Genomic DNA, 24,445 nt, shown 5'->3' with positions numbered 1-24,445 from the left:
TTGAAAGTTGACCAGTACAGCCTCTCTTATGATGCTTCTTCCTGAAATACTCCTTTTCAGCTTTTGAGGATACAAGTATTTGGATCTAGACCCTGGAGGTAGATCCATGACCTGGTCCAAGTTCATTTAGAGCAAACCTAACCTAACCTCTCTTCTCCTTAGCAACTCTTTTCGTATTTGCAGCCCACTGCCCTGCTTCCCTTCAGCTATTCCAAGTAACAGAGTTTTATGATCCTTCACCACCTGTTTGGTTTGCTCAGCCCCCCGGGGGAGGCCTTTATGTTGGTAGGGAGATTTCCCCTTCTACTGCTCTGGGCCCAGCTCTTTTTGGCAGCAGGGAGGTTGTTTCTTGTTGCTGTGGCCCATGAAAATTTGATTGGGGTGGTTGATGTTCCTAACAAAACATAGCAGTGCTGGTAAGTGTCAAGTTCTCAAAAACATATGTATGGCTATTTTCCCCTTGAAATCATATTTTTGCTCTCTGGAGGAAAGGGAAGATGTGGTCACAGTTCTGTCTTTAGTGGGTGTCCTGGAACGAACAGAAATGCATAGCTGCTGGGGAGTGTAATCTGAGGAAGCAAATCCATTTGTGGCCTTAAGAGCCAATTGCAGCGGGCATGAGTGTAAACACATACTGCTAAAGTTCAAAAGCCCAACGTGGTCCTCAATTTGCTTCAAAGGACTGTCTCCCCTCCCATGAGCTTTTCCTCAGCTGCAGGCGGGGAGAAGGGGAAAAGGAAAGCTCAGGTGTGAGCACAGGGCAGCCAGGGACAGCACCAGCTCCCCAGGAGAGGGACAGCTGCGCTCTGCGTATCGGGGCCGCTGTGACATCCAATGAGATCCTGCTGCTGGGTGCTAAACTTCTTTTGGTTCAGGCAAGAAGAGAGGAGAATGGGCACTTCATCACATGAAAGGAGACATCAGAGGAGGTTTGTTTTGTTTGAAGCACCCTCAATCCTTCTTTGCTTTATGAAAAATATTTTATTTATATTCATTTTTTCCTAAGCTCTGGCTGATTAAATATGAATGTTGAAGACAAGAGCAAGGTTCCAGTTTAAAAACTGGGCAGCAGCAGGCAGGGGCCTCTCATTTTCTGTCTGGAAAGCGGGGGAAAAGGGCCTTCTCTCCTGGCCCTGAGCATCTCTTACTTACCCTGCCTTTTTGAAGGGGACGCTTAGGAATGTCAGCGTGCTGCTTGGGCGTCACAACCCAAATTGTTCTATGTTGAGGCAAACAGGGCTCTGTTTGGGGGAGGCACTGGTGCCCAAGCTGAGCCCCTACTTCTCTTAAGAGTAGAAAATTGGAGGATCTCTGGGTTCATCAGTGATACCTTTTTCATTAGCACCTCCTCACTTGGTTAAGACCCCTACTCCAAAGAACCTTCACTTACCATTCTACATACCTATTTTTCTCTCTGCCCTTGCTTGTATTTAGCATCTTAGCATCTGAACCATCTTTTCTAATTATCTCTCCCCACAAAACCTGAAGCGAAGGGCAGTTATTTACTGAGCACTCTCTATGGACCAAGCATAGGGCTGGGTACTTGTGCATCCACACAGCTCTGTATGATATCTTCTCTTGTTCTGTTTCACAGATGAGGAACATTTAAGTTGCTCACCCCAATCCCAGAGCAAAAGGTATGCAGCCGGGATTTTTACTCAACCTCTAGGACCTTTTTCTCCACCGCATCATCAAGAATAGTCTCACATTTTTATATTCTCTTCAGCATGTGTTAGGTATGGAATAATACTCATCATTGCTAATTAACTACAGTTACCATGCCTATTTGAAATCTCTGATTGGTAGCTAACCAAGAGTATTTATAAATGGAAGAGGATAAGCCATATTCTTCTTAATGGCTAATGATATTTTGTACCTCATTCCACATTATTTACCTAGATAAGTTTGTATTCCTGCCCACGATCCCTACCCACCTAGCCTATTCCAATACCATAAATTAAGATAACAAACCTTTAAGACTTCCACCCCCAGTCTCTGCCTTCTCTTCTGCTTTTTTTTCAGCTGTTCCCTGTGAGGGATAGAAATAGTTCTGAACTATCCTACCCTAGAAAGGAAGGATAGACAGTAATTGTGACAATGTCAACAGTCATCCACCGTGTGTGTGTTTGTGTGCGTGTGTATGTATGTAGCTACAATATGTGAAGCAGTTACTATGAGCCATACTAGGGCCTTCTCCTGACCTTTATGACTGAGGTAAACTGATTGCTCAGTTTGCCAGCTGCAGAACCTGAGGCTCAGAAGATCTTAACTTACTCAAGCTCACATAGCTCGGCAACGGCCTCACCAAGATTCAGGCCCAGGCCTGTCCCATTCCCGAGCCACGCGCTTAACCATCGTGCTGCGGTGGCCTCATTTCCTGTAGGTGGTGGTGATCAACCCTTTCAGAGGAAAGACATTGAGAAGGGTCAAAGATAAAGCAAAATAGAACAAACAGGGGAGGTTGACAGACAGCATATTTGAGATGGAGAGAATGTAGGAAAACATTTCCCATGTGTAAAAATATAAAATTACTTTCTGAATATTAAGCCTTGTACAAACAGTTTTGTGACACCAGTGACTGATAGAAAATACATTAACATGGAGAACAGACAGCAAGTTAATAATCTGAATCTTAAAGAGGCTTTTTTTTTCTGACAGCTCAGAATTGTTTTATAAATTTTTAAGAAATGTTAATAGGTGTCTGACATGAGCGATGAAAGGGGAACTATTTAGTATTACAAAATGAGTTAAAGCTTTAAAATGTCTCTACACAATTATAAGTAGAAGTAAAATTGCTAAAATTGGAATAATGAATTAGGAAATTGCTACTTCAAAAAACAGTGAGCAAGATCTGAAAGTCACCCCTCTACAAAGAAAATGCTCTTCTTAACTGGGCTGGGCCTGGAAGGTAGTATCTCAACCTTAGCTCAAGGCACTGAGAGATAGTGCAGGCTGAGCCTCTTAAAAGACACTGGGATTTGTGCAAAGAGTGGGGAGCAGCCTCTTGGCCAGCTACTGCGAGCTCTTCTTTCTTTCTCTCCTCCCCTCACTCCTTGGCCTCTCCCTTCCTTCTACAAGTATGCTTTCTGCTGAGCTGCTGAGGGCATTCACTGCTTCTCACAAGCATGCTGACTCCTTCATCATATATTTAGTACTGTTTTCCAAAATTAGCACCTTGTAAACTGAACTGAAATGTAGTACTTTTGAAATCATAGTTCTCCATTGAAAAGTACTCATGATGGTAAGGACTTGATGATAACTTCACTCTTCAGAGAATAAACAATGGAAGGAGCTCAGGAAAATGGTTATAGCACCGGGTGTCCATTTTCTTCATCCGTAGCAAACCCTAGAATGTAGAAACACCACCAACACCAAGAACTTCATTCTGTAATTTAGAATAGGAAAAATAAACTCTTCCAACTATCCGTGTTTCACAGGAAAACATCTTAGAGTAGTTTGCTTTCTATTTGAGGGAAGAATACAGGGGTTCATCCACAGTTTTGAACTCACTGGGAGGTGCAAAAATGAAGATATTTATTAAACGTTTTTATTTTTCATTCATCAAATGAGGGACAAATAAGAAACAAAATAAAGGATTCATTTTAATCACTTTTGGGCCGCTTGAGAATAGAGGAATGCAAGAGAGAAATTTGGTCTCTTCATGCTCAAAGGCTCATATTTTCTGCTCCTTCACCTGGAGATGTTGCTAGTAAATAGACAAGGATTGACTCTGGCCTGGATGCCCTTCAATGACTCCCAGCATATACAATGGCAAACTCTGCTCTCCTACTCTTAAAAATCCAAGCCAAGTTCTGCCTTCTCTCTGGAACTCCAGGGGCTCTTGTTACTCAGCCTCACAGGCATGGAGGGTGGTCACTTTTGGGGTGTGATATAAACCACCTGCAACTTTTTTCCCACCTGAAAGCCTGTTCTGCCCTTTCTTTTACTGAGTTGCCAGCACAGCCTTTTAAACTCTGACTCTTTGCCAACTTCTTAGTTGAGGCAGAGCTATCTCGTCTCATCGCTGTTTTCAGGGCTGGTTTTTCTCTCATTCTGATCCCCCAGCAGGCCCCAACCAAACCACATCTATTATCTCATGGAGTGTAAGTTGACAGGGAGCTCAAAGAGTCAACAGTGCGATGGGGTCGTCACAAGAGCAAATGTCTTCAGAGTTATCAAAGCACCAGCTTTGGAGTCAAAGAGCCAGAGAGAAATCACTGCTCGCTATTTACTTTCTGTGTGAATTCTGCCAGATTACTCACTGTCTCTAAGATTCAGGGTTTTTATTTTTAAAATGAGGGTAGTAAGTAATACCTGCCTCACAGACTTGGGGTAAGAAAACAAGGAGCTCATTCGAGTAGAACAGTTAGCACAAAGCTTGGCATATAAGAAAAACTCAAATGATAACTATTATTATTGTTGTTGCCATTATTTTGTATTATTATTACATGTACTATTTAGGTTCTAGATTCCAGAGTAAGGGAAGCGATGACAGTGGGGTGGGAAAAGCACTGGACTAGTTCAGGAGATGGTTCTAGTTGCTGTACAAGAAGGGAATCTCATCAGAGTCCTGGAAAGACACAGATGGTGCATTCAAGGCTGACTTAGAGAAGGTTTCATGGAGAGAGTACTAACAGAGGTGTGGAGCAGAGTGAAGTGAACCAACGGGAGTCCATGAAGTACCACGGGCTCACAGAGGCCGGAAGCTGTTGCCACCACGACCTGAAGCTGTGAGAGCGGCAACCCTGGAAGAGAAACCACAGGGGCTGCGGTGGTGGAGGGATCCAGGCACTACCAAACCGCACCCAACAGGATGGAGCCAAGGAATGCGTTCCAGACTTCTCCCTCCTCCCTACCTCCAATCCCCTCTGGTGCCCCGTGTTAGCTCAATCCAACAGGAACCCACAGGGCATGGGAGCCAATGTGATGGGCAGAGCAGACAGAGGAGGATGGAGAATGAGTGCAGAGGGACAAGCAGAGAATAACCAGCCCAGCAGGTTTATAATTTCATAAGTCTCAGAAAGACCCCTCTGCACTGGCCAGATCAACCTGGCCTGGATGATTGTTCTGAGGTGCAGCGGCCTAGTGATGATGCCCTGACTCCACCAGGAAAAGTAGGAGGCCAGACTGCTGATCTAGAGTCCGGAAATGAGGACCCGAGATCCTTGGGGTGGGAACTATGACTCTAAGAATGATCTGAGAGGCAGCTTCAAAAAAGTAAAACCTAAACTACAAATCAAGCCAATGGTCCAACAGAGGTATCAGCCTGAAATGCTGAGTAGACAGTCAGAATCCTAAGAACAGGAAAAAGAAAAGCCCTTGGGTTACTGGATTGATGATGAAGTTTGAAATGGAGGTGCTTGCTGGATCTGGGGAGTTTCTGAGATGCTGAGATGCAGTCTTCTAGCTCTTCTAGGGCCCCTTATGGTTCAGGCCTGGATTCATTTTGTTTATTGATTAATCCATTTTTTTTCAATAAGTGTTTATTGATTAGCTTATCTATTCTAGGCAGGATACCAGGTGCTAAGGATAGAACAGTGAGTAAGACATAAACCCTATCTTGAAGGAATTCACATCCAGTGGGTCAACAACCAATCACAATACAGAATGTATGATGACTGGTCCTGAGGGATCACAGAAGAGGGATCCCCATCCTAAACTGGAGAAAGGTTCCCGGGGAGCAGACATCTAGACTGACCCTGAAGGCTGAGTTAGCCAGAGAGGACAGAGTGAGATGGAGAGGTGGGGACAGCTAGAAGAAGCTTCTGTGTACAGGGGGAATTGTTACTAACTGAGTGTGGACAGATGGGAAGTGATGGATTAAGACAGCCAACAGTGGTAGCCAAAAAAGTTCATAGGCAGTGAAATGACATGATCGGATTTGGATTTCAGCACTATCATTCTCGTTTGAAGGGTAAAGAGCAGGTGTTCAGGTAGAGCCAGTGGGCAGTAATGGACAGACCCCAGTCCATTTAGGGAAGACCTGGTGGGACTGGATGACTGGATATCACTGGGTGGCTGCCTATGGCAGTCACTGAGATTGGAGCCACAGATGAATGAGGCACAGCTGGGTACAAAGTGAAGTACCCAGGGACGTAATTCTGTAATTGTGTGTCTCTCTCTGTGGTGAGTCTGCTTGCTTCGTAAGATGGAGACTGAATTGTTCAACAGGTTACACTTCATATATGTGTATCAGGGTTGTTGGGGGAGGTGGGGGGACACTGTCCCCACTCTATAAGATTGGGAAACACATAAAACTAAACCGTTTGTTACTTCAGAACTTGTCAGAGCCCATAATAGCCCAGAGATCTTGATGTCCTAAACTTGGGATATAATCTACTATATTTATCAAATCTATCCAATCCCTCCTCCCACCATACAGCATCTATCTACAGTTCCTGCAACGGTGTTCCTCAGAGCACTGTTTCTCAAAGTGTGGCCCACAGACCAGCTCAGGTTCACAAACTGTAAACAATCCCTAAGTACAGAAATGGAGACCATTTAGAAACTTCCAAAAGCAATACTGTGTCTTTCAATCTAATAGTTAAAATATCTGGGGTTTATCTTCTATGTCTGCTTTTAAAATTTCCATTTTGCTAGTGATTTATTTTTCTTGTATTTTACAAAAGTATCTATCAGCAAAGGATGAAAAGTTAAAAAACAAATACAAAACTCAAAGCTAGTCTTTCAGCAGTAGTTTGAGAAGCACCATCTCAGAGCATACTGGGAAACTCAGAGGAGCTCCATGGCTCTCAGATTTGGCTGCCCATTTTAATCTCCTGAGGGCTTTTAAAAAGTACAGATCATAGAACCGCTCCCAGAGATAAGATAAAATTCAGCTGGGGCAGTGGAATTTGAGGAAATTCCCTAGGTGATTCTAATGTACACCAAGGTAGAGTCGTTGAGCTAGGCTCCCTGGTTTCTTGACTTTACCCTCACAAGCCTACAGGAGGACCAGGGCTGGGGACAGTGGTTCTCAACCCTGGCTGTGCAGAGGAATCACTGGGCCAGTTTTGAATGAACTTGTGGTTGGCCCCTCCTGAACCAACTAACTTGGGATCTTTGCAGATGGTTCTTGGACACTAGGATTTTAATAAAATGATTCTGAGCAGCCAGGGTGGAGAACCACTAGGTTAGAAAGTCTGGTTGCAGATGAGACAATTAATAATGGGGAGGTAGGTTCATTGCTCTCCCCAGGGCCTAGAGTCAGAAGAAGCCCTTAGAATTCAAATCTTTTACTTTCTCTGGGTCTACACAGTCTACATGGTTGAAGCTGGGATGTTGGGGGCTTGGTAGGTGGGCTCATCACAGAGACCAGTGGTCAACTGAGAGGTCCTGGCACAAAAAGCAACCTGAATTCTTGAGCTCAGCTCCCTTCCTGCTCTCCTGGCTGATGTTATCATTTCTGGGAAGCAGCACCACTTAGGCTTGTCTTCCATTGAACCAGAGTGAGCCCTGAAAGGCAGGTTTTATGAGAGACGGAAAAGTGCGGCTCTTTCTGCCCAAAGTTAGAGCCCTTTGTGCTGAGCACCACGCTGAGAACTTATAGCAGCCGTGCTTCAGCACAGACCCTCACTTTCTAGTGCCTTCTGGAAGGGGCCAGCTGTTTACTTCATCAGTCACTGAAAAGGATGCCTTTCACTTGAGGAAAGCACAAATGCATTAGGACTTCATCTCTGAGAGGAAATCAGAGGGGAGAAGCAAACCCTATATAGTTAAGACTGTCTTTGGCATTTGCTGGCAGAAGCTGGGAACAAATAATTACAGTCATTTAAAAGCTGCTTGCAGGAGAATGAAGGGACAGACCTAGCATGAAGGAGTTTGCCTATTATGTTGGTGCAAGGCTAGGTATGACAGCAGTTATTTCTCACAAGACTCTGGAACATTCCATTGTTTTGCCTGTGCCAACATCCATTCTACCAAATACTTCAGGACAGTGACATTTGAAGTTGTCTTAAGATATGACTTTGTACTGAAATTCTTATTTTTGAAAATCTGTTTGAAATAACATTAGACTCCAAAACTAAAGAAATATTTCACAAAAGTTTAGTCAAAGAGAAGAGATCTCTTTCCCCTAGGGAACTCATCCTTGGAAGGAAAAAAGTTGTGTGTGGGGGGGGGGGGGCGGGTGGCAGGAAGCATGTTTATTTAAGGTGTCAAATTTTAATTTACGGTTGAGAAAAGATGAAGATGATAAGATGATTTGAGCAATGTAGACAGTGGTAATTGCTTAGGTTGTGGACACTTGGTTGTATTATAAATTGTTTAATAGTTATAATTTTGTTATTGTTTCTTTATATGACAATCATTTATTCAAAAGCATATTAAGTACTTATTTATGTACTTGCTGGGCATTGTGTTAGGCCCTGGAGATTCAATCCATAGTCTGCAAGGCAGACATGATCATTGTCTACATGGAGTTTAAATTTTAGCAGAAAAATTACCATTAAACAAATAAATAATTACAACAGTGATAAATAGTTCTATTAGAAATGTACATGATTTTCTCTTCTTTCATTTCCTTTTTTTCCCTTTAAAAAAAAAATATATATATATATATATATCGCCTGTCTGCCTTTCTTCCTTTCTGTCTTCCTTAAAAAGCCATTCAGTTCAGTTCAGTTCAGTCACTCAGTCGTGTCTGACTCTTTGCGACTCCATGAATTGCAGCACGCCAGGCCTCCCTGTCCATCACCAACTCCCGGAGTTTACTCAAACTCATGCCCATCGAGTCGGTGATGCCATCCAGCCATCTCATCCTCTGTCATCCCCTTCTCCTCCAATCCCTCCCAGCATCAGGGTCTTTCCCAACGAGTCAACTCTTCACATGAGGTGGCCAAAGTATTGGAGTTTCAGCTTCAGCATCAGTCCTTGCAATGAACACCCAGGACTGATCTCCTTTAGGATGGACTGGTGGGATCCCATTAGACAGGCCCAAATAAGGCAGTCAGCCACAGTGGAGAAGGCAGCTTGAGCCAGGGATTGTAAGCTGCACAAGACAGGGAAGCATACAGCAAGGTCAAAAAATCATTTACATGCAGGAAGATCGAGCAGATAAGTAAATGGATTGAGTGTAAGTGAGGGTTCATGTTCATGAATGTGCAACTCTTTCTGACCCCAGAGACTGTAGCCTGCCAGGCTCCCCTGTCCACAGGATTTCCCAGGCAAGAACCCTGGAGCAAGTTGCCATCTCCCTCTCCAGGGGATCTTCCTGACCCAAGGATCGAATCCATGTCTCCTGCATTGGCAGAGGGGTTCTTTACCACTGAGCCACCTGGGAAGCCTAAGTGAGGGTGATTCTGAATCACCTTTCTCACAAAGGTGGCAGCAATATGGAAAGAAGAAAACCTAAAATGAACCTGTGGTGGTAAATTAGAGTTGTAGGTGTCACTACAAACTCCTGGTTTTCAACATATATAGATAAAGGAATAGAGAGGGGTGTGTGTGTGCGTGTGTGTGTGTGTGTGACTGTGTGTGTATGTACATATGTTTCCTAGTTCTGTCAATTAAAAGGATTTGGGAGCAGTGATACCCTAGTAGCAATGAGCACATGTAGTGCCGAGATCTTGGTTTCCAAACACTTCTCTCCACTAAAAGGAACTAGGGCTCCTTGGAAAATGGCTGATTCCAGGATTGAGCAGAGAAATGAAAAGATGAGCCTAAAATATCTTTTAACACAAAGGAGGAAAGTGCTCAAAGAATGACAAGAAATATTAAAAGGGCATGAAAGGGAGCTTGAAGGAGCTTCCACTGGCCAAATCTGAGATAATTCAACACCAAAATAAATGCCAATAGTAATGGATCATAATATATTGAACAAAATAATGAACCTATGAGTCCACATTTATATAAATGAATGAATGAAATGGATAAATAAATGGAGAGAAGAAAAACCTCCTCCTCATAGTAGAAAGCCAATTAATAAATGTAAAAGGATGATAGTAGTAGAAAACCATCAACTGGCAATCATTAATCAGGCAAGAAACATCAAAGGATGCTAAAGCTAATTGGTGGAAGTAGGCTAAGTAACAGAAATTTTCATGGTCTCAAAGTATCTTTCCACAGAATAAAATTAGTAACCGTGGAAGGCAGCATAATAGTCCCCGAAAGATGCTCAGATACTATCCTGGAAGCTGTGGATACATTTCCTTACCTGGTGAAAGGGACTTTTCAGGTGTGATGAAGGTGATGATGTTAATCTGGGGCTTCGTCCAGGTGGGCCCAGTGAATCACAAGGGTCCTTATAAATGAAAGAGAGAGGCAGGGGAGTCAGAGAGGGAGATGTGATGACAGAAGCAGAGATCTGAGGTGGAGAAAGGCTTGAAGATGCTACGCTGCTGGCTTTGATGATGGGAAGAGGGACCACAAGCCAAGGCATGCAGGTGTCCTATAAAATTTGGAAAAAGCAAGGAAACCAGATCCTCCCTTAAAGCCTCCAGAATTAACACAGCCCTGTGACACTGGTTTTAAGTCAGTGAGACCGGTCAGCCTTCTGACTTCCAGAACTGTAGCATAATGCATGTGTATTGTTTTAAATCATGAAGTTTGTGGTAATTTGTTACAGAAGCAATAGAAAACTGACATAGTCATGAAGGGAAATAAAGAAACTTCATAACAGAGGAATCAGATACTATCTGAATGAAAGTGATTAAAATTAACACTGTCATAAACAAATAGTGTACCATCTGTGTTCCGTCAGATATGAGACAATGAAAAAACAGCATGTGCTCTATTTTGGCTCAAAATGCATAAGCTGGGTTTTATCATCAGACATCCCAAACTGAGGGACATTCTACAAAATGAATGTAGATTTCACTTTTTACAAATGCTGTATGGTCAGGCCACTCCAGATGACTGTTCTCTTGCCCTCTGTACATTCCCTGCTCGATTAGTCCCTGTTTCACCTACACCCTACTCACCAACATGCTTGCACCTTGCCCTGGGGCCAGAACAACTCCACCTGCTTGTTTACTAAAGGGAAACCTCTGCCCCTCATGATGGTTGTTAACTTGAGGGGCTATGAAGCAGGTGCCCCAGCTGCTGGCTTCCCTGGAAACTGATGGATGGGTCGACTTGATGTCAACTCCCTCTATAAATAGTAGCCTCCTTTTCTCCCAGGTAGCAAAGATTGCTGTCACGTCCTGACTGTTTTCTGCCACACATGATGGGGTTTCACCCCAGGACCTTGCTTCAGACATGTTAGGTTCCCCATCTATTAAAGCACAGACGTCTCTGTCACTGTCTCTGGGCTCTATCTTTGGTCTTGAAGCTGGGCAGCTGCAAGACTTGCAGGCCTATGGGTGCAACCTGGCAATTGGTGAGCCAGTCAAGAGGCCAACAAAACTCCCGTGGGGGCTGAGAAGCCAGGAAATAAGGACAAGAAACGGAAAGTTGTGCAGGTAGCCGCAAGGTGATTGTCCACTAGCCTCTGGGGCCTGTGGCAGTTGAACACTAGGAGAGATGCTTTCCTCTTCCATTATATTGATGATAGTCTGTAAACCTTCATCTCTTTCCAATTTAAACCAGGCTCATGGCTCATCTGACGGCCTGGGGGTGGCTGGTGAATACAGACAAAATGAAAGGACTTGGATTATCTACAAAATACAAGGATACCCAGGACCCACCACTCCTAAACAGTTTTAGGCTCAGGCTTTAGGGATGTTAACTCAGGGACAGGCTCGAAAATTGGACGTGGCCAGTTACTTGGTGGCTCAGACCATAAAGAATCTGCCTGAAATGTAGGAGACAGTGGTTTGATCCCTGGCTTGGGAAGATCCCCTGGAGAAGAAAATGGCAACCCACTTCAGTATTCTTGCCTAAAGAATCACATGTGCAGAGGGGCTTGTTGGGCTACAGACCATGGAGTCGCATAGAGTTGGACACGACTGAGCGACTAAGTACATACACAGTTACCTGGAAGGGTTTGTGTGCGGCCTTTGGTAACTATGGTAACAGCGAAATAATAGAGTGCCCTTAGACTTCTGTCCTCAGCTCTGGAAGGATACAGTGTGATGGAACAGCCGCGATATGCACCCTACAGTGCCTTACAACTGGCGGAAGATATCACAACAGGCATACCCGAGTCATCAGGCAACCAGAAGAACCAGCGTTCAGGGTCTAGAACAGCTGTGCATGATGCACAGGGCACCCATCGGTATTGATAGTGACCAAGGATCCCACTTTGCCAGCCATGAAGTCCATTCCCATCAGGAATGGGCTGATAAGAAGGCATATACTGGTGTTTCCACTTGCCTCACCACCCTGCTGCTGCCAGACTAATGGGAAGGATGAAGGGGCTACGTCAACAACAGTTGAGGCCCCCAACACATGGACACACCCAGGAACAATTGTCCCAGTGCCTGCTCCGTGTTAACCCAGAGGCAACCAGCCCACACCATCTGACTTCAACTGCTGCCCACCAAAGGACCACTGCCAACTCCAGGTCAGGGCAACAAGTCACGTTTACCCTGGCCACAGGGTCTACACTGAGGGGAACACACTATAGAAAGGCCCTGGGGCTGGCATGTAAGTCCCCATTGGTTTGGGTTTGCTTCCTCATGGGGAATAGGATTAGAAAGAGACCTAACACATTTCACCTATCTTCTACCTGGCCCGTCTGAGACTCCAAAGGTAACTAATCCGGGCCCCTCCTGGAGACAGGCACCATTGTACTAACCCTGTGGTCTGTTGTTACGCCACCTCTCCTGGATTCAACCCCAGTTGTGGGCACCGAGAGTGGACAGGCGGGATGGTGCTGCTGGCCAGGACAAAACCCATGGACAGGAGTGGTGTGATCTAGAATGCTGCTACTGATTGAAGTCTGCCTAATGGTCATGATCTTCACTGTACTGTGCCTGTTAAATGTCTCCATTTCATCCCTAGTCTGATCAGAGCGATGACTAGGATTTGAGGATTCAGGGATAACAGTGGCATCACTGTGAAAAGAGTTTGCGCGGTTGTCAGTAAGACGCCCTTGTTATCCTCCTCTGGACTTTCATGAAAAAGTTGACCCAATAAGCACTTGGCTCCAAAGTTTGCCCATCTTTTTACTCTCTGTTGATCTCTGTATTGCATTTGTGGTTTCTGGGTTGCAGTGCACCTCTACATACCTGATCCCAGGGATAGCATGGAAAAGGGGCAGACCAAGATGGTAAGGGTATGTAGGGGTGGAATGCATGATCAGGTCACTCAAGATGACTGTTCTCTTGCTCTCTGCTCATTTCCTGCTCTGCCAGTTCCTGCTTCACTCAGGACTATTCTAGCCTCTTAATTACAGGGCTTAATCAGTAACTGGTTACATGCTTGCCCCCTGCGCTTGCTGCTGGTTTCCCTCATAACAGATGAACCAACCTGACATCAATTCACCTATAAGTCGTAGTCCCCTTCTCCCCCAAGAAGCAGAGATTGCTGCCATGCCCTGCCTGCTGTCTGCTGACCAGGGTGGGATGTTGCTCCAGGACCCCTTCGCTTTGGACATGTAAGATCCTTTATCCAAATAGCCACTGATGTCTCTGTCACTGTCTCTGGGCTCTTTCTTTGGTCTTGAGTCTGGGCAACTACAAGGCTTGTAGGGCAGAGGCTGCACCCCAACAGATGCCAAGGTTATAAAAGTCAGAAAGTGAGGAATGTTCTAGACTGAAAGACACTAAGAGAACAGGAGGAACAGCACCTGCCTTTGGATTAAATCCATTGTTGCAGAGGAACCACTGAGACAACTGGGAAAACTTGAACGGGATCTCTGGGAGACCTGGGGGAAGGATGTTGAAGACTCTGTGCTAACCTTGTAACTTTTCTGAGTGTGACTATTTTACCAAACATTCCTGTAAATGATTGTAATGGTAATTCAAGTCTCATCGATGGAAGAATGTCGGGTTGGTGGGAGATGGAGATGGGTATAAAACATGTGACTCTGGACAAGATAGCATACTTGTAGGATAGAAGGAGGGTTAGTGTAGGGGTTTCACCAGTGCAGTGAAATGGAAACTCACTTCTACGTTCCTGAGTGGAAATCAGCCACCTACTGTCTTTGCCTGAGCACCTTAGCTTTGAACCAAGATCCACAGACTTGTCACGTTGGTCGGTCTGCTAAATTCACCTCTGGGGTAGCCCCTGAAGTTGTTTTGGGAAGCAGTTGTGAGAGACAGTTGGAGCTGCATTTGGAAACCTTGAAAACATGGGTGTGATGACTAGATTTGGCCAGCAGATGGCAGCAGGCAATTTCAGGGAAAGAATGCAAGACAACCCCAACTGGGAGGTCCAACTGCTGCTTCATTGTCAGCCAGCGGAGGGCAAAGGCCTGCTGGCTCATTGAGTTGTTGGCCGTCTCTGAATTAAAGGGCTCCTGCCAGACAAAACCTCAGGCAGTCCAACCTCACTCTGGAAATAATGGGAGAAAGAGGAGGAAAATCAAAAGAAAGTCTTCATTGTGTTCTTAAAGAAAGAAGGCTTTATTTGGTTCTAATAATGCAAAAGAGGAAAAAGAGAAGCCATAATTTAAGAGACCCTGAATCAGACTCCTCGAGGGTCCCAAACCTTAAAAGGAAAGAGTTGGACTCACAAGTCATGGGGCCTAAAGTAACATCAAGTATTTAGATAATAATAAAAATAAGGCTTTGATTTTTATCTGTAAAACAGGGATGGGGATTTGAGAATTATATGAATATCTGTGGTATTTAGAGCAAGGGCTGGTACATAGTAAGTGTTCAGTAGAAATTAAATGTAATTATTATTTACTGAGCACTTACTATGGGCCAGGCATTGGGCTGTTTTATGTTATATCCTGATTTCTTATACTAGTACTATATATTTTATCTCAACTGTTCAAATTTAAAGCTTAGGAAACTTGTCATTTAAATTTAAACATTTACTGACTGCCTCCTAGGGCCACTGTGGATTCAGCAGAGATAAGGACAGACAGAGTACCTGTCCTTCAAGAACCAACTCTAGGGACTTCCCTGGCAGTCCAGTGGTTAAGAATCCACCTTGCAATGCAGGGGATCAGGGTTCAATCCCTGGTAGGGGAACTAAGATCCCACATGCCGAGGAGCAACTAAGCTGGAGCGCCACAACTACTGATCAGGAGTCCATGTCCTGCAACAAAAGATCCCACATGATGCATCTAAGATCCAATGCAGCCACATAAATAACTATTTTTTAAAAAAACAACAACAGCAGATTAAAAAAAAAAATCAACTCTACAGGTGGGTGCATATAGCTAGTTAGGAAAAGAGTGAAAATTTAAAACCAAGGCTGATTTAAAAACCTGCTTCTACTACCTTCCATAATAAAGAGACCTAACTTTTACAGATGCCTATTTTGTGACAGGCACTTTACATGTTCAGTTTTCATATTGACCCAACAAGGTAGCAACTGTCATCCTTGTTTTACAAATGAGGAAATATTAAATGAATTGCTCAGTGGCCATAGTGATAAGGAGTAGTCAAGCTTTATGTACTTGAAGCCCATCTTCTTTGCATGGCAATACACTCTAGATGATTCCAAGGATCAGAAGAGATCTATACCAACATCACCTCATTCTGTCCAAATGTGAATTCCAACACTGACAGGTCATGAAATCAGAAAGGTATCTCGGGGTAAGGATCCACAGATCTTCAGATTCAGGGGTGTTTTTTGTTTGCTTGTTTTGCTTTTGTTTTTTCTTTTGCATGTTGGTGAAACAGCTTTGGGCTTCCCTGGTGTCTCAGACAGTAAAGTATCCACCTGCAATGCAGGAGATCTTAGCAGCACGATTCAGATTTGAAAGATCCAAAATTGACACTTTGCTCTTTCATGAGTTGCATGATTTTAAAGCAAGTCATTTAGACTTTCTGATGCTCCATTTCCTCATGGAAGACAATATGTATTACATTGGAAAACTAAAGATTCAATAAGATAGTTTATGTAAAACTGCTTTGTACAGCCTAAAGGGAAATTGAAGAGTTACATCAATCCTTGTTAAAAATTTTTCCTGTGAAATCTAGTTCAAGACTTGCTATTCAACATCCTTTGTCCTACATTCAAACTATCTTCCTAGTCTTAACCCTTGTGTTTTTAAGTAGACATAGAAATTCTAGTTTAAACTGGCTTAAGAGATAAAGGGAATTCATTGATGTCGTAATTGACTGGCTAATGGATTACTCACAGATTGTTTGAGCTTCAGGAGTAAATTGATCAGAAATAAGGTTCTATCTTTCCACCTTTAGGATGCCTTTCAGCTGTGCTGGCTCCATTCTTAGTCAAGCTCTGCCCTCATGGTCACGAGCTGGCTGCAGCAGCTTTTGCCTCTACATCCTCTTAATTTCAAATCCAGTGGAAAGAGAACTTACAGTTAAGTTCTGGATAAAACTCTGTCACTTTCAACACAGGTCTTGCATCTGATTCTCACTGGTCCAAATTGAGTTACATGCCCATTATTGAATCAGTCACTCTGGGGTAGATTATGCTGACTAACTGAACCCATTTGGGACCTGCATTAGAAGCTGAAGGTTGTCAATATCTTACTACTAATGAGATAACTACAGGGAGGGGTTATTCTCAAAGTACAATATGTCATATTATTTCCAGTAGAAAAAGGATGAATAATTGTGGCTGAGTGGCAAAAACAGAACTCTCACATGTCTGCATTAGTCAGATTGAACTATTATATGGTGTCTGAAGCACATCCTGTAATTTCTGGCTGATAGGCCTATGGTCATACTGTTCTCTTCATCTGGAACATTTCTCCAAGCTCTACCAACCACTGTCTCCTTGACTTTCACAATTCTTAGTTTCTTTTCTTTTCTATTAATTTTTTTTCTTTCTTTCTTTCTTTTTTTTTTAGTCTGTTTCATTTCTTTCTGCTCTGATTTTTATGATTTATTTCCTTCTACTAACTTTGGGTTTTGTTTGTTCTTCCTCTGGTTCCTTTAAGTATAAAGTTAGGTTGATGAGATTTTTCTTATTTCCTGAGGTAAGCTTGCATTGCTATAAGCTTTGCTCTTAGAACTGCTTTTGCTGTATCCTGAGAGGGTGTGGGGGTGCCAGGCCACTGTTGGGAGGGGCCGGGTCCCTGGTGCTGATAGATTAAAGAGAGTATTCCAAAATGGCTCTTTCAAGTACCAGTGTTACTGTGATTAAATAAGCTCCCCAGAAGGGCTGCCACCAGCATCTCCATCTCCAGAGGGTGTCCCAGTTGCCTCCTGTCTCACTAGGAGGCTCCCCGAGATTGGCAAGTAGGTCTGAATAAGCCTCCTTTCAAATATTGCCTCTGCTCTGTGACTTCAGCATGTGAGCTTTTTAATGAGCCCTTTGAGAGTGAAATATCTGTTTCTTTTAGCTTTCTAGATCTTCTGACTGTAAATCCCACTGGTTGTTGAAGCCAGGCGTTCTCATTTTTTCCCTTTGGGGCCCCAGGGCCAGGGAGCCTGAAGTGGAGCTCAGTTTCTTTGCTCCTTGGAGAGGACCTCTGTGATTGTGATATTCCTCCCATATGTGGATCACTGACTCAGGAGTGTGAGTCTTGACTATACCACATCTCTGGCCCTCCTACCTGTTTCATTGTTGTTGTTGTTTTCTTTATGTCTTCAGTCATGGAAAATCTTTTATGCCAGTCTTCAGGTGGTTCTCAAAGTATTTGTAGTCTTGGTGTGTCCATGGGCGGAAATGAGTTCTGGATCTTCCTACTTTGCCATCCTGACCACCTTCCCCAGTGAGGAATACTTAAAGAAGGACTACTTACAACCATATCTACATAACCAGACATACTATCATTATAACAAGACTCCAAGGAATGGCAAGGTACCCCAGGGCTAGTGACAGCAAGGAACTGTTACTAGTCTTAGACAGGATTGGGGCAGAGAATGGAACAGTTTCCCAAACCCAAACAGAGCTGATGGAGGGAGTTGCCCAGCAAGAGCTGTAGTCTTTGAACGTAGCCACTGAGCCAGGGGAATCCATACCCCAACCTCTCTCTCCTTTCATCCCCTTTCCACTACTATCCCACTGGCTGAACCCACCAGGAAGCCAGAGCACAGAAAACCTGTTGCTGTAGTCCATCCACACAGGTCAGCCTCCCAGCACACAAGCAGGAAGAGAGAGGTGCAAGAACAGGCAGAAAGTATGGACAGATCTTAAAGGTCTTTTAGTCCCATGGTTAATTTTTTTTTTTTGCAACAAGAATGTTTATTGTTTACATATTAGACTTAACAAGGAGCCCAATGGGAAGCGATGGAGATTATGAAATCGGGTGAGTGTGGAGAGGCAGCTGGTCAAGTGTCCCTCACTCTCTATGGCAAACTCTAGGGCACTGCCACAGAAGCCCCTCTGCTAGTAGAACATAGTTTGAACGTCACTGATAGTTTAAGCTGTTCGTTTTTACAGATGAGGAAACTGAAATTCCAAAAGCTAAGTAACTTGCTAAAAGTCATCTGGTGGGTTAATGGCAGAGCTGAGTTCACTAGAACTCGGGCCCGTTGGTCACAAGTTCAGTGCTCAAGCACTATTTGGGCACGGGGGGGCGGTGGGAGGTGAGTAGGGAATTCCCAGAAAAGTAAGGCTGTAGGAGTGGGGAGGCAGGCAGCATCATTCAAGTTCAGATTCTAGGTTCCAATCCTGACTGTGAAACTTTTAAGCCAACTTATTATTAAATCTCTCATCCTTATTTTCCTCATTGGTAAACGGGAAATAAAAATGCCTAGTGTTTATAGCTGTTGAGAGGATAAACAAGATAATATTTAATCCTTAGTATAGTATCTGGTACTGAAACCTCATCAATAACAGCTGGTTGTTATTAATAGTAACTTCGTTTAAGGCTCTCTAAACTTATGCAGATAGCTCATTGACATACTCTGAGAAATGCCCAAGCTCAGAAGGTGACCAATCAGGGAAAAGGTTCATAATGGACATTTGTAGATTTTCACCTTCCTAGCATTCTTCCCTCTTGGAGAAACTCTCCTTATTCCTAGTCCCTGTTGCTTGGGGTGACTGATCCAACTCCAGCACCAGAGATAGTGTGACCCAGGCCTACGCCAATCAGTGAAAAGTCCATCCTCCAATCCATGAGGTATCAATCCAAGAATGGGTACCTTAGCCAACTTGTCAGTTTAGGGTAAACCCTAGGATTTTGGCAAGAGTTACTGGGAAAGAAGTGCTCTTCTCAACTAGGACTGTTAGCAGAAAGGAATGATATCAGTATGGGGATGCTGGAGACACATATGAAGCCATCTCAGAGTAGGATCAAAGGCAAGAGCTTAGAGAATCCTGATGACATCACCTGGGCTCCTAGGTCAGGGGCTAGCAAACTTTTTCTAGAAAGAGCCATGTAATACTTCAGGTTTTGCTGGCTGTAAGGTCTCTCTTGTGAGTACTCAGTACTGCTGTTGTAGCTTGAAAGAACCATGAACAATATGTAAAAGAACAAGCACGGCTGTGCCAGTAAAACTTTATTTACAAAAACAGGCAATGAGTTATAGTTCGCCAGCTCCTACCCAGACCACACCTAAAGCCAGACAACCTTAGGACTTCTTAGTTAGGTTTGCCATTAAATTCCCTTTTTGGCTTAGTTTGAGTAGATTTCTCACACTACAGTGGGAAAAGTCCTGATACAAATTTCCATTTAATAAAATATGATCTTTATCTAGTAGGTCACAGATGGCCTAATGGTAGAAAAACTGGTCATTTCTGTCACCAAATAGAAACTTTTAGGAGAAAAAAAAAATCCCTTTGTAAGTCCATTCCGCAGGGTCATGTGCTATTGCCACAGAAGTTGGATTTTAACTGGTGTTTATCTCCTCATCACAAAAGAGAAACAAGTACTCCTATGAAAAATCTTTGCCTTAGGACAAGTGGTCCACAAGAGACCAAAATACTCACTTGACTGCAGGACAAAATGATCCCAGAGGCTGACACACACAAATACTCAAGAACCCTGTAGAAGTGCTCTTATTCAGTTCATGTTAAAATGAGAGCTAGGGTTTGTTTTGCGGAGGGGAAGAACTGGATCTTTAGAAAAGTCAGGCCCTAATGTTCCTGTTGAGGGAATTTATCGCCCTTCTTCGGAAATGACTTTAAGGAAGATCTCTTGTTTCTTGGGTCAGAGCAGCTTGTTCTATCTTTTCTGACTTCTTATTGTTACTCAGACTTTCCTGGAGTTAAGCTGACTTATTTGAAAGCTGAACCCTGCAGTCCTGATCTCAAAATATTAAGTGGAGCTCCTTCTGGCAAGTTGCAGATATTATAGGTAAGTGTCTACTTGAGGACTTCCAGTCTTCACTGAGCAACTCAATGTGTTAGGAGCAGCAAAGAACTTAACAGTCAACTATATCTTTTCCTGAAAATTGAATGAGTATCACCAGTGTGTGGTATATTCAAACACTAAGCTGTACAGAGCAAACTTGAAATTATATAGCTGTCAGAAGAATGAGATTAGTCAGTCTGAGCTTCTATAACAAACATCGAGACTGCCTGGCCAAACAACATAGGTTTATTTCTCACGGTTCTGGAGGCTGAGAAGTTCAAGACCACACGGATGTGGTGTCTGCTGAGAGCTGGCTTTCTGTCTCATAGACAGCCATCTTCTTGTTGTGGAGTCACGTAGCAAGAGCTCTTTCAGGGCCCTAGAAGGCCTTAGAAGGGCACTAATCCCATTCACCAGGGCTCCACCCTCATGACCTAGAGCCTTCCTCTCCTAATACCATTACATTGGGGGTTAGGATTTCAACATGTGAATTTGGGGTGGGGAAACACAAACATTCAGTCCATTGCAGGGATGAGTGTGGGTTTGAGAATTTTGGAGAGGAAGAGTGAGGACATACTGGGTAGAGAGAATTATTGGGACAAAGACGTGGTGCTGTAATTGAACCTTTCATTTACTTTAACAAGTTTTTATGAAGCACCTCCCTTGTGCCAGACACTCAACTCAGCTTTGTGAATACAATAGTAATAATAGGCACAGGGTTCTCTGTTCTTGTGGCACTTACACTCTAGTGGGCTATGCAGGAAACACCAGTGTAAGGAGACAGAATTTATTCCTATCAATTGTTAGAGATGAAGTGGGAAGGAAAGAACAGGCCAGATGAGCTGGAGGAAAATGGAAATGGAGTGATTGTTTCAAGAGAGGACTTGATGAAAAGGCATGGTATTTTAATCTATAATATACAGAGAGGATTGAGGTGGGGGAATGGTGGCCAAGTGTGGGAGGATGGTGGGAAGCCTGAACTTTGGCCTTGGGCTTCTTTCTATATCTCTTTTTATCTGTCACCTTGACAACCTGGATCCTCTTTCATTTCAAACTATGAGTAGGGACTGTTTCACTTGCTCAGAATCTTGCAAAATGAGGACCAGTGATTCTTGAGCTGAGTTGAACTGGCACTGCTGAGCTGGTGCTAAGATATTACGGAGAAGCAACTCTGCCTTCTTAGTCTCTGCCCCCAAGAGGAATTCCTCTGGAGTCTTTGTAGCAGCTTCAACAAACATGAAAATTACTGTATAAGACTGTACATCATTTCAAGAACTTTCTCAATAAAATGCTGTAATTTTTAAAATGTCTGTTCTGAGTGTACAAGAAAAAGGAGCTTCAGACATACAGTTCTAATTCAGATTCTTCTTTAAAACCAGTGTTCTCATAGAAAATTGAACTTCAGTGAGGAATGTTAAAGAAATAACTATTTGTGGTGCTAAGTCCAAGAGAATAGAGTTTTCCAAACCTTACAGGCAGAGCATAAAAATCTAAGATCTTTGGATAGAGAAGGTGCGGGCTTCCTTTAAGATGGACAATGGTATTCCCTCAGGAGTTCTGCACAAGTGTCATGTGACAGTGTAAACTCTGGGTGGGTGACACAGGTGGGAGAGAACACTTCTGTTCTGTGGAGGTGACAATTCTAAGTTAGAGAAACAGAAAAGGGCCCTTTGGAAAACTTAAAAAGTAAATGATGTCATCGTCTCTTAGCAAAATGTTTGCCTCATATTAAGAAATTTAAGTGAGCCCCTGAGGAATTTTGTTTTACAGATTAAAAGTAAATCAGGCTTTCTGCCTGTGTTTGCCACCAAGAAAGCGTTAAAGTTCCCCCACCCCACCTCCATTGCTGTCATGTCTAAGTCAGAGTCTCCCAAAGAACCCAAACAGCTGTGGAAGCTCTTCATCGGAGGATTGGGCTTTGAAACAACTGACGAGGGTCTGAGGAGCCATTTTGAGCAATGGGGAACGCTCACAGACTGTGTGGTAATGAGCGATCCAAACACCAAGTGCTCCAGAGGCTTCAGGTTTGTCACATACGCCACGGTGGAGGAGGTGAATGGGAGGCCACACAAGGTGGATGGAAGAGTTGTGGAACCAAAGAGGGCCTTCCTAAGACAGCATTCTCAAAGACCTGGTGCCCACTTACCTGTGAAAAAGGTTTTTGTTGGTGGCATTAAAGAAGACACTGAAGAACATCACCTGAGAGATTATTTTGAACAGTATGGGAAATTGAAGTGACTGAAATCGTGACTGACCAAGGCAGTGGCAAAAAGAGAGGCGCTGCTTTTGTAACCTTTGATGACCACGACTCCGTAGACAAGATTGTCATTCAGAAATACCACACAGTGAATGGTCACAACTGTGAAGTGAGAAAAGCCCTGTCTAAGCAAGAGATGGCTAGAGCTTTATCCAGCCAGAGAGGTCGAAGTGGTTCTGAAAAATTTGGTGGCGGTCGCGGAGGTGGGTTGGGTGGGAGTGACAACTTTGGTCGTGGAGGAAACTGCAGTGGTCGAGGTGGCTTTGGTGGCAGCCGTGGTGGTGGCAGATATGGTGGCAGTGGGGATGGTTATAATGGATTTGGTAATGATGGAAGCAATTTTGGAGGTGGTGGAAGCTACACTGATTTTGGCAGTTACAACAATCTATCTTCAAAATTTTGGACCCATGAAAGGAGGAAACTTTGGAGGCAGAAATTCTGGCCCCTATGGTGGTGGAGGCCAATACTTTGCTAAACCACGAAACCAAGGTGGCTACGGTGGTTCCAGCAGCAGCAGTCGCTATGGCAGGGGCAGAAGGTTTTAATTACTGCCAGGAAACAAAGCTTAGCAGGAGACGAGAGCCAGAGAGGTGACAGGGAAGCTACAGGTTGCAAGAGATTTGTGGACTCAGCCAAGCACAGTGGTGGCAGGGCCTAGCTGCTACAAAGAAGACATGCTTTAGACAATACTCATGTGTATGGGCAAAAAACTCGAAGACTGTACTTGTGACTAATTGTATAGCAGGTTATTTTAGTTTCTGTTCTGTGGAAAGTATAAACCATTCCAACAAAAGGTTTTAATGTGGATTTTTTTTTTTGCACCCATGCTATTGATTTCTAAATGTAACAGCCTGATCATGACGTAGAATAAATGTCTTTTCTTTTCTTTTTTTTTAATGTGCTGTGTAAAGTTAGACTACTCTGAAGTCATTTTGGTAAACTACCCCACAGTGTGAAGTTAGAATTCCTTCAGGGTGATGCCAGGTTCCATTTGAAATTTATTTACAACCTGCTTTGGTGGAGAAGCTGTTGTCTTCAGAACCTTGGTATTGTTGAACTGACAGTTACTGTGTTGTGACCTGGAGTTCACCATTAAGACAGTCATCCATGCAAAGTCATGGAGTTTTTTTGTTTTTGTTTTTGGTTATTAATGATTGTTGGTGCATCCTATGCAATATATCTAAATTGAATTATGGTACCGGATAAAGTTATAGGAATGAAGCTTGTGTATCATCCATTATGATGTGTAATCAATAGAAGATTTAATACCCTCTTAAAAAAAAGAAAACAAATCAGGTTTGGGTGACTTACACAAGATTCCTGAACTCAAAGTCAGGAATGACTATTGTTTTGTTATACAGGGGTTAAGAGGTACACAAAACACCCTGTAAATGGGTCCTATCCTCAGAGTCTTGGACAGGAAGACCTGGGTTCTGAGAATGGCCGTCATAAAACAGCTGTCCAGTCCAGTCCATGGAAAGTTTTCGGCTAAGATGGGTGTTTAAAATGTTTGCAGCTGTGGGTGGTTTTACATGGAATATGCCTTTTCTCTTTGCCTGAGTTCTTATCACTTCCTATTAATTGTATATGACTTGGTATTACCTGCCTGGCCTAGCCCGCAATGCCATTTAAATTTCTAACACTGGGCAGAGAGAAGGGGCCATGAGGGACAACTTGCAATTATTTGTGGGATAGGCAGAGAAGTAACTAATGAAGGATAGAAGAGAACTAAGAAAAAGTGGTGTGTTGAAAGCAAAAGGTTTTCTAAGACAGAAGTGAAATCAGTACAGAAAATTCAAATATTAATAGAATGAGAACAAAGGATTAGCAATTAGATTACTGTTTGACGCGGGGCAAAACTAGATTATAATTGGATTAAGCAATGCGAGGAATTGAACTAGGACTAGGGACCAGTGTAGTTTTGACTAAAAAAATAATTATTCAAACTTAGAATCCAGCCTTCTCATTGATACACA

General features: G+C 43.4%; 1 pseudogene; it reads left to right on the top strand.

Annotated features, from left to right (window-relative positions):
* Positions 1-22,063: 22,063 nt before the first annotated feature.
* On the top strand, positions 22,064-23,014 carry LOC122677402 (annotated as a pseudogene).
* The last annotated feature ends 1,431 nt before the right edge of the window (positions 23,015-24,445 follow it).

This window comes from Cervus elaphus, chromosome 20, assembly GCF_910594005.1.
Source record: "Cervus elaphus chromosome 20, mCerEla1.1, whole genome shotgun sequence".
Classification (NCBI taxonomy): Eukaryota; Metazoa; Chordata; class Mammalia; order Artiodactyla; family Cervidae; genus Cervus; species Cervus elaphus.
Note: the sequence above shows the minus strand (reverse complement) of the source record. Positions and strands in the feature narration are given on the sequence as shown.